Source organism: Oreochromis niloticus, linkage group LG14, assembly GCF_001858045.2.
Source record: "Oreochromis niloticus isolate F11D_XX linkage group LG14, O_niloticus_UMD_NMBU, whole genome shotgun sequence".
Classification (NCBI taxonomy): domain Eukaryota; kingdom Metazoa; phylum Chordata; class Actinopteri; order Cichliformes; family Cichlidae; genus Oreochromis; species Oreochromis niloticus.
Genome location: NC_031979.2, coordinates 39,431,929 through 39,443,832, shown reverse-complemented (window position 1 = coordinate 39,443,832; position 11,904 = coordinate 39,431,929).

Genomic DNA, 11,904 nt, shown 5'->3' with positions numbered 1-11,904 from the left:
ACATTTATTTTTAGCTCCATTCTGCTGCTGATACATACTTTAGGTTTCTGAATATTAAACTTGTTGCTGCCTTTCATAGTGTGTAACTTGAAGGCCCTGAGTACTTTCTCCCACACTGAAAACACTGGGATGACCACATTATTTGAACATTACCTAATAAGACTGATTCAGGACAGACAGTTAGTTATGTTAAACTTTCCTAGCAGTCCTTCACAAACAGGGAACAGTCTGTCTATTCTCTCCATCTGTCAGCTGCTGCTGGCTCTTCCTCCTCCTCTTCCTCACACACTGCTGAGTTTGTCCTGGTGGATCATCAGGGGTGCAAAGCCTCACAGATGATGTGCAGCAGTGGGTCCCTCAGTCTGTCCTCACTCTGGACACTTGCAGTTGTCACACATGGAAATCAAATGTGTGATAAGCTGCAGGATTCAAACACAAGTGTAACTTATAAATACATGTTCATACTTTTATTCCACAATCAGAGAGAAAGAAACAGAGAGAGAGTGCAGGACAGACAGACAGGTGACAGTCTCAGGTGTACACACTGCTACAAAACAGCACAAGAGAAGGAGGATTTAGTGTTTGTGTTATTACGAGTGCTAAACAAGAAGAGTTCCCAGATGGTCCAGTGGACACATGTGTGACTCCTGTGATTAAAGCATCTTTCTTTCAGCTTAACGAGTGAACCGTCAGCTCGTTCAAACACAAGGATGGATATTAGGCCCCTTATGTCAAACTGAGTGATTTATGGCCCCCAATAAATTATTCATGAGCTCAGGAAGTAAAGGAAGTAATAAAAATATGATATTCATAAAAATATGATATTCATAAAAATATGATATTCATAAAAATTATGATTTTCATAAAAATTATGATATTCATCCAAAATATGCTAGTTCATAGCTCATTGCTTTTTCTTCCCCCCAAAACCAACTAATTGATTATTTAGAAAGATTTTTTTTATATCAAATAGTATTCTTTTATTTTTAAACCATTAAAAAAAGATTTTACTTTTTTATGCTTAAAAAACGCCCTCTGGTGGTGGGTCAACCCTCTATTCTGACAGTACGCAGTAGGGGCGAATAGCTATCACCTACCAGCTGTAAGGCCGCTATATCTGAAAAACAGAATAGATGATAACATCCAGCTTTTACATCTGCAGGATATGGTGCAAATTTGCGCTCAAACCGCTGCCAGACACCTGCTGGTACACCAAGCATATATGCCAGAGGAGGAAAAAACCTGAGCTGATATATCCCTCCAGCTGTGAATTCAAACGTTTTAACAATGGGGTGATATTTAAGATAAATATCCGACTCGAGACGCCTGAGGCAGGCTTCAACCTCTGCTCTTAGTGTGTTAGCATCCTCATAAAAGCCTGCACGTAGTTTTGTCTTAACCACGTCATCAGGCCGCTGCTCAGCATCGCCCTTCTTCCTCCATTCAAAATAAGCCTTGTCATTCGGGAGATTAAGCCATGTATAGGGATATGAAATTTCAGTGAGAGCCACCTCCCAGGCCCCATCGAGATTGAGATGGTGAGCCAAATCCACACGGAAATTGGAACTGGTGTTATTTTTAAAAACATTCAGACTTGCGTTTGATGGTAGTGTGACGTAAAAACCCTGCGCCCTGAGAGTCATGCTGAACCATTACCAAGGTTACCCCTGTTGAGAGTGAGGTGCAGAGTTTGTTATGTGAGGTTTTTAAGCTCACTGGCCTTCACCCGGCTATTAAACTTTTCAGGCCAATTCCTCCATTTCACCAGGAAATAAAGCTGTCCCCTCTGTTTACGTTTTGAGAGAATTTTGTCTATGTGATAGAGCTTATCCTTGACAAGAGCGATTTTCTGCAGCTCATGCTCGTAAAAACTACCGATAATTTCTTCCTCATCGTAATCTTTGATTTTATAAACAGGAGGCTCTCTAGGTATGCATTGATCAATAGTAAATATTTCGCTTGTGAATGTTTGCTCATACCGCTTATCAAACACACCTCTAACTTTAGACAGCCTCACATGATCTCCCTTTTTAAATTTCATGGGCTTTTTTCTAACACGAGAAGAAGGGCCATATAGGTTTTGAAATACTAACGCTGCGTTATCTGAATTTACCTGATCGGGGGACATTTTTATGGAACGGTGATAGCTGGTGTTATAGCTGTGCAATAAATCTTGTAACACATCGATATATCTGCGTGTATTTTCAGCAGTGAAATATCTATACATTTTACTTTTAAGAGTTCTATTAAACCTTTCACAGACTGAGGCTTTTAGATCGCTCCCTGTAGCAAAATGATTTATACCATGTTTTTTCATTAAAGATTGAAAACTGGAATTAAAAAATTCCTTACCACCATCTGTTTGTAGCTTTTGAGGGATTTGGCCATCTTTTAAGACAGACTCAAAAGCCTTGGTGACCTGAACGCCTGTTTTGTTTTTCAAGACTCTTGCATAGGCTTTTTTAGAGAAAACATCTATAACTGTAAGTAAATATTGATAGCCATCATTATGCTCAGCTAGCGCCCTCATGTCACAAAGGTCCGCCTGATATTGATTAAGAGGTCTGGGGACAAAGACGCGGTTTCTCGGAAAGCGCAGGCGTGCAGCTCGGTGCAAGGTGTAAGCATCCTGTTCTGCGAGGAAGTTTTGAGCTGTTTGTGCGTTAATCTTTGTACCAGTTTCATCCTGCACGCTTTAAATCAATTTTTGCACTCCACAAAAACTACCGGGGTGAGACGGGTCGTAATATGCGCGTTTCAATAGAATCTGTTCTGCCATGTGTGTTCTTTGAAGTTATGTTTAACTATGGTTTTATTTCATGATCGAACAGTTACTTATCTCATGTAACGAGTTCATGAAAAATTTTATTTCTTGTAATTAAAAACATTACACTTTGATTGTAGTAAAAACAAAATTAATGAGTTTGATTCTTGCAATGATTTTCCAAAAAGGTTTTATTTCATGTAACGGTTTTCCAAAAACAATTTATTTGATGTAATGAAAAACAAACAAAACAAACAAACAAAAAACATTACATCTGAAACGAGTAAAAATCAACAAAACAAAAAAAAAAAAACTTAACAGTAAGAAAACTTAACAGTAAGAAAAAAATAATAGGAAAGAGAAGAAAAAGAAATACTAGGATAGCCACAGTGAGTAATTGTCATCTAGCACTTGATCAATTATGGTGCGGGTAACTTCAGTGACGCTGGCATCAATTTCTTGCAGTGCAGTCTCTATGTCTCGGGCATCTCTGAGTTCAAAGAGATACGCTTGGGCCACACCTCTGACTTGCTCCGGTGGTGGTGAAAACCCTTCTAACCGTAAAATTTGTAATAATGTGTTGGTGAAATGTCCATTCCATAATCTTTTGCAGAGTTCATCATAGTACTTGAAAAAGTAATATTTTTCCAGCGGGAAAAGACAAGAATGCCGTCTCTGTGAGGGGTGGGAGACCGCGCATCCTTGACACACGTCTTGTCGGTGTTTCTGGAGTAGCGACATGATAAGGTACTTGAGAGTTAATTTTATAAGTTCAAAAACAGCGGTGGGGAGTAGAGTCGCGGCCTCATCGTTGTGCATGGGCGAAAGCTGTCCGCGGTTCTCGCCGGGGTGGGGATCATTGTCGTCAGGCTCTCGGAAAAGCGCCCGGCACACAGGGTCGCCCAAAGCCCACAGCGAGGCCCCGGAGACTGAGCTGCTTGCCGGGGTCTGCTCTGGTGATTGCCAGCCGAGAGCAGGGTGGCTGGGAGAGTTCCAACCTTGAGGTGATGGAGGCAGGAGTGGCGAATCTGGAAGCATAGCAGCCGGAGATGATGACCCCCGGTGGGGACTGGGTGGCGGAGTAGCAAGATCCATGAGGGGGTTCCCGGCTGGGGTAGAAGCAGCTGTTGGCCGAAAGGATGCTGGAGATAGAGCAGAGGGAGTTCCAAAGCTGTGGTGAGTCATGGTTGTTTTTAGACGATGTGGAGGAGACAGCTGTTGTGGTTTTTAAAAGGACTGGGGAGGAGGAGGCGGGGTAAGGGGACCGGATGAGGGGCGGGGTTATGCAGAAGGCTGCGGGTTATTTCCAACCAGGAACAACTCAATTGTGCTTCTACTTAGCTTAAAAAGCTCTAAAATTCTGCCGTTCTTTTCACCCACCATCTCCAACCAGTCCTGAGTGGGAATCCGAAGCAATGTGTTGAAAACACTGGAGTGGGTGTTTGTAAGGTCCAGCACAAAATCATCCTTGCCAGCATCATCTGATGTCTGACGACTTGCCTTGCAGACCCACCTGAAAAACGGCATGCTCTTAGTCTCCCACTGCGCATATGTCACAGTTTTTCTCACCGCGTTTAAAGGCCGGTGTTGTTGGGTGAATGGTGGAAACGCGTGGGCCTCTTTGAAAACACGAGGCGTCTGCGTTTCCTGATCCCTTGTTCGCGGTTGCTGTGAGCTCGTTTCCCGCAGGCTCTTCTGGATTTCAGGGGTCGCGATGAGGGTCAAAACAGCCCAGTCAGAGGAACTAAAAGCAATCCGCGGTGTCAGCGGGCCAAAACTTTCACCTGCTTTTAGCTGGTAGAAATAGATTTGGCTCTCCGGGAGGCTGAAAGCATAGCCCCAAAACCCCCCGGTGTTGAGACGGAATCTCTCCTCCAAAGCGATAGCAGATGCAGGTTGGACCCTGCAAAGATGCATTCGTCTGAGTTGCGCTGGCGTGGCAGAGGCTCTGTAGCTGGTTACGGGGGTCTGACAGACCACAGTGAGGTTGGTAGGTCTGGTGGCCATGTTGTTTGTGAAAAAAAAGGAGAAAACTTGTTTTTCTGAGAGAGAAAAAACAGTTAAATTTGAGTTGAAATGTTAGATTATTTATCCTGAGTGAGAGCCAGCCAGTGAACCTATCGCTGAGAAGGTAAATCCAAGCTGAGCCCGATTGGCTAGCCGGGGTGCGAATGGAGCCGCCCCTTTGTTATGTGATTGGCAGCGGGGCGAAGTTAGGCGGAGTTGGTCTCCGGCGCACATTTTCAAACTAGGTAAGCAGCATTCGGGGATTCAATTCAATTCAATTCAATTTTATTTATATAGCGCCAAATCACAACAAAAGTCGCCTCAAGGCGCTTTATATTGTACAGTAGATAGCACAATAATAAATACAGAGAAAAACCCAACAATCATATGACCCCCTATGAGCAAGCACTTTGGCAACAGTGGGAAGGAAAAACTCCCTTTTAACAGGAAGAAACCTCCGGCAGAACCAGGCTCAGGGAGGGGCGGCCATCTGCTGCGACCGGTTGGGGTGAAAGAAGGAAAACAGGATGAAAGACATGCTGTGGAAGAGAGACAGAGATTAATAACAGATATGAAAAGATGCAGAGAGGTCTATTAACACATAGTGAGTGAGAAAGGTGACTGGAAGGGAAAAACTCAATGCATCATGGGAATCCCCGGCAGCCTACGTCTATTGCAGCATAACTAAGGAAGGATTCAGGGTCACCTGGTCCAGCCCTAACTATATGCTTTAGCAAAAAGGAAAGTTTTAAGCCTAATCTTGAAAGTAGAGATAGTGTCTGTCTCCCGAATCCAAACTGGAAGCTGGTTCCACAGAAGAGGGGCCTGAAAACTGAAGGCTCTGCCTCCCATTCTACTTTTAAATACTCTAGGAACAACAAGTAAGCCTGCAGAGCGAGAGCGAAGTGCTCTAATGGGGTGATATGGTACTACAAGGTCATTAAGATAAGATGGGGCCTGATTATTTAAGACCTTGTATGTGAGGAGCAGGATTTTGAATTCAATTCTGGATTTAACAGGAAGCCAATGAAGGGAAGCCAAAACAGGAGAAATATGCTCTCTCTTTCTAGTCCCTGTCAGTACCCTTGCTGCAGCATTTTGGATCAGCTGAAGGCTTTTCAGTGAGTTTTTAGGACATCCTGATAATAAAGAATTACAGTAGTCCAGCCTGGAAGTAATAAATGCATGAACTAGTTTTTCAGCATCACTCTGAGACAGGATATTTCTAATTTTAGAGATGTTGCGCAAATGGAAGAAAGCAGTCTTACATATTTGTTTAATATGTGCATTGAAGGACATGTCCTGGTCAAAAATGACTCCAAGGTTCCTCACAGCATTACTGGAGGCCAAGGTAATGCCATCCAGAGTAAGAATCTGCTTAGATACCATATTTCTAAGATTTTCAGGGCCGAGTACAATAACTTCAGTTTGATCTGAATTAAGAAGCAGAAAGTTAGCGGCCATCCAGGTCTTTATGTCTTTAAGACATTCCTGCAGTTTAACTAATTGGTGTGTGTTACCTGGCTTCATGGATAGATAGAGCTGCGTGTCATCTGCATAGCAGTGAAAATTTATGCTATGTCTTCTAATGATGCTGCCTAAGGGAAGCATGTACAATGTAAATAGAATTGGTCCTAGCACTGAACCCTGTGGAACACCATAATTGACCTTAGTGTGTGAAGAGGACTCTCCATTTACTTGAACAAATTGGAGTCTATTAGATAGATATGATACAAACCACTGCAGTGCAGTACCTGTAATACCTACAGCATGTTCTAATCGCTCTAATAGGATATTATGGTCAACAGTATCGAACGCAGCACTGAGGTCTAGCAGGACAAGCACAGAGATGAGTCCACTGTCAGAGGCCATAAGAAGATCATTTGTAACCTTCACTAAAGCTGTTTCTGTGCTGTGATGAGCTCTGAAACCTGACTGAAGCGCTTCAAATAAGCCATTCCTCTGCAGATGATCTGTTAGCTGTTTGACAACTACTCTTTCAAGGATTTTTGATATGAAAGGAAGGTTGGAGATTGGCCTATAATTAGCTAAGACTGCTGGGTCTAGAGATGGCTTTTTAAGTAAAGGTTTAACTACAGCCACCTTGAAGGCCTGTGGTACATAGCCGATTATTAGAGATAGGTTGATCATATTTAAGATCGAAGAATTAATTAATGGCAGGACTTCTTTGAGCAGTTTTGTAGGAATGGGGTCTAAAAGACACGTTGATAGTTTGGAGGAATTAATTATTGAAGTTAACTCAGAAAGATCAATTGGAGAAAAAGAGTCTAACTTAACATCAATGGTACTAAAAGTAGCTGTAGATAATATTACATCTGTGGGATGATTATTGGTAATTTTTTCTCTAATGATAAAAATTTTATTTGTGAAGAAGTTCATGAAGTCATTACTAGTTAACGTTAAAGGGATTGTTGGCTCAGTAGAGCTCTGACTGTTTGTCAGCCTGGCTACAGTGCTGAAGAGAAACCTGGGGTTGTTCTTATTTTCTTTAATCAGTGACGAATAGTAAGATGTTCTGGCTTTGCGGAGGGCTTTCTTATAAAGTAGCAAACTATTTCTCCAGGCTAAATGATGATCCTCTAAATTTGTGAGACGCCATTTCCTCTCCAGCTTACGAGTTATCTGCTTTAGGCTACGTGTTTGAGAATTATACCAGGGAGTCAGGTACTTCGGATTTGAGGCCTTAGTTTTCACAGGAGCTACAGTATCCAGAGTCGTACGTAGTGAGGAGGTAAAATTATTAACAAGATAATCGACCTCTGTTGGAGTAGCGTTCAGATAGCTGCTCTGCTCTATGTTGGTACAGGGCATTGAAGATGATAACAGTGGGTGGATTATATTCTTAAACTTAGTTACAGCACTTTCAGAAAGACATCTACTTTGATAAAGTCTACTCTCCACTGCTGTGTAATCAATTATTGTAAATGTGAATGTTATCAGGAAATGATCAGACAGCAGAGGGTTTTCAGGAAACACTGTTAAATGTTCAGTTTCTATGCCATATGTTAAAACAAGATCTAGAGTGTGATTAAAGTGGTGGGTGGGTTCTTTTACATTTTGAGAGAAGCCAATTGAGTCTAATAACAGATTAAATGCGATGTTGAGGCTGTCATTTTTAGCATCTACATGGATGTTAAAATCACCCACAATAATTATTTTATCTGAGCTGAGCACTAAATCAGATAAAAAGTCTGAGAAATCAGAGAGAAACTCTGTGTAAGGCCCAGGTGGACGATAGATGATAACAAGTAAGACTGGTTTCTGAGTTTTACAGCTGGGGTGGACGAGGCTAAGCATCAGGCTTTCAAATGAATTAAAAGTCTGTCTTGGTCTTTCATTAATTAATAGACTGGTGTGAAAAATTGCTGCCACACCGCCCCCTCGGCCTGTGCTTCGGGATTTCTGGTAGTTAGAATGACTCGGGGGTGTTGATTCATTTAAACTAACATACTCATCCTGCTGCAACCAGGTTTCTGTAAGGCAGAGTAAATCGATTTGTTGATCAATTATTAAGTCATGTACTAACAGAGACTTGGAGGAGAGAGACCTAATATTTAATAATCCACATTTCACTGTTTTACTCTTTGGTTCAGATGTGGATACTGTATTGTTCTTTCTTTGTGATTTTTTATGTTTAAGTTGTTTATTGCTGGTTTTTAGTTTGTTTTTTGTCTTTTTGGGAGCTGACACAGTCTCAATGGAGATGGGTTTTTGGGGGGGTACCAGGAGGAGAGAAGCTGCAGAGAGGCGTGTAAGACTGCAACTCTGCTTCCTGGTCCCAACTCTGGATAGTCATATTTTGGGGGGTTTAATAAATTGGTCCATATTTCTAGCAATGAGAGCTGCTCCATCCAAAGTGGGATGGATGCCGTCTCTCCTAACAAGACCAGGTTTCCTCCAGAAGGTTTGCCAATTATCTATGAAGCCCACATCGTTTCTGGGACACCACTCAGACAGCCAGCAATTTAAGGAGAACATGCGGCTAAACATGTCACTCCTGGTCTGATTGGGGAGGGGACCAGAGAAAACTACAGAGTCCGACATTGTTTTGGCAAAGTTACACACCGATTCAATATTGATTTTAGTGACCTCCGATTGGCGTAACCGGGTGTCATTACTGCCGACGTGAATTATGATCTTACTGTATTTACGTTTACCCTTAGCCAGCAGTTTTAAATTTCCTTCAATGTCGCCTGCTCTGGCCCCTGGAAGACAATTGATTATGGTTGCCGGTGTCTCTAGCTTCACATGTCTGAGAACAGAATCACCAATTACCAGAGTTTGACCCCCGGCGGGTGTGTCGCCGAGTGGGGAAAAACGGTTAGACACATGAACAGGTTGGTGGTGTACCTGGGGCTTCAGTTTAAGACTATGCTTCCTCCTCACCGTCACCCAGCCGCCCTCTTTCCCCAGCTGCTTGGGGTCTGCCGGGGAACAGCTAGCGGGGCCTACGCTATCTTCGGCTGCACCAGCTACAGGGGCCTGGCTAGCTACGGGTGAATGAAGGGTGCGAAGCCGAGTCTCCAATTCAGTAATCCTGGCCTCCAGAGCTGCAAATATGCTACATTTGTTACAGGTATCATTACTGCTAAAGGAGGCCGAGGAGTAACTAAACATCTGACACAATGAGCAGGAAAGTGCAGGAGGGACAGGTGAAGTAGCCATGGTGCTAACGAGTCGGCTACGAGCTAAGCTAAGCTAGCGAAACAGTAAAGAGACAGTGAGTGAATACTTTGGCTATAAATTAGGTAGTGAGTACACAGAAAGTGTGATTCAGATGAAGCACGTTAAGATTATACTATGAAAAAGGAATGTATCAAAAGATTTAAATTAAATTGCTAAGCAGAAAAGCTACTCAGAAACACCACTGTGTTTGAGCAGGAACAGGAAGTGATACTCTACCACAAAGCGAGCGAACACCAAGTGACAGCGCCACCAAGAGTGTGCACTCTTGGATGAGCCGGGGAGCGATCAAGAAGGAAAAATTGTGCGCTGGTTGCGGGCCGGTGCGGCTCGGAGCGAAGGGAGAACTTAGAGTTTTGCGCTGAATTTGAGAGGGAGCTAGTAAGGGCGATCGTTTGAAGAAAAAAAAGACTAAGGGTTTTTCAGGGTTTACCCTGTTATCGAATATAAGGTTTTGGGTATACGGGGGTTCCCTAGAAGTTATTCTAGGGGTTTTGGAGAAAAACGCGGAGGGTTTTTAAGGAGTATAGCTAAGGATCGGGTGGGAGCCACGGGGATCGCGAGTGTTTTTTTGCGATTCTGAGTTTGATTTTAAATCTCCTTGTTCGGATTAAACAAATGCATATAAGTTGAAATAAAGTTTTCCCCAAAGGCATGCACCCTGTATGTCTAGCCATACTGAACGTTACAAAAGCACAAGTTTAACTAAGCACATTTACACTGGTTTAACACGTTTTCACACACAAGCACGGTACTGCCCGAAAAACACACAGCGCGCCTAGACACACGGACGCGGGGAGCACACACACGGTGCGCGCTGACGCGCTGACCCACCACCAGAGGGCGTTTTTTAAGCATAAAAAAGTAAAATCTTTTTTTAATGGTTTAAAAATAAAAGAATACTATTTGATATAAAAAAAATCTTTCTAAATAATCAATTAGTTGGTTTTGGGGGGAAGAAAAAGCAATGACCTATGAACTAGCATATTTTGGATGAATATCATAATTTTTATGAAAATCATAATTTTTATGAATATCATATTTTTATGAATATCATATTTTTATTACTTCCTTTATTACTTCCTTTACTTCCTGAGCTCATGAATAATTTATTGGGGGCCATAAATCACTCAGTTTGACATAAGGGGCCTAATATCCCTCCTAACACACGTTAAAGTCCGTTTGGCTCGACACCACCGAACAGAGGCAGCAATATAACATAGCTAACATTAACAGTGCAGTGAATCCTGCTTGTGCCGTCATATTCAGGACTGCAAACCGAGCAGCATCACTGACTTTCAGCTTGTTGTGTTTGTGGATATATGACTGACTTTAATTACGCATAAAATCATCACATTCTCTGTAAGATAAGGTCGACTATATATATATATATATTTAGGAGTAGAGGCTTTAAAACCAAGTTACCGCTGAAAGTACAAACATCACTAATGTCGCATAACTTTGCCGACATGTGGCCAACAGTAATGTTTTAATGTTCTTCGTTATTACACATTCGCACATAAATAAGTGACATCATATTCTGTACTTACTTTTGACAGTTCACTCTTTGGCCGCTCCCTTCTGCCGTATTTTGCAGCAAAATTATCCACACCCACCGCCGCGCTATGAATTGTGGGATATATGGGACCACGAAACGTGCACCGGACCACGCTTGATATTTGGGGAAATCGACGGCGCATTTGGAGTATGCAAGCAAGCAAGCAATTTATTTATATAGCACTTTCAGATCAGCCCCCAGCTGAACACAAAGTGCTGTACACTTGACATGCCAAAATGATACATTGAACATGTTAAAAAATAAGAAAAATAATAATATAAAAAATAAATAAAATATATATATAAAAATGATTATTAAAATGACATTAGAATAAATAAAATTAGCACAAATAGCAAAGACAATAATAAAATAGTATAAAAAATGATGATGAGAATTACATTTAAAACAATAAAATCAGCACATTAGATCAAAACAATAAAATCAATAAAATCAGGGTCAGACTGTGTCATATGCCAAGGAGTAAAAATGGGTTTTAAGACGTGTTTTAAAAGTGGACAGTGAAGGGGCCTCTCTAATGTGCTGGGGCAGATTGTTCCACAGATTAGGAGCAGCAATCGAGAAGGCCCTGTCCCCTCTGAGCTTCCTCTTGGACCTGGGTACCTCCAGGAGCAGCTTGTCAGCTGACCTGAGAGACCTGGGGGGTGAGTAAGGATGCAGAAGCTCAGAGAGGTAAGTTGGGGCAAGACCGTTTAAACATTTAAACACAAACATGAGGATTTTAAAATGAACTCTAAGATATACAGGCAGCCAATAGTGAAGCCAGGATGGGATGCATTTGAAGTACACTTCGAATTGGGACAGCTGTCGTCGCGTGGCGGTGACGTAATCGCATTTGAAATCCGTACTTCAA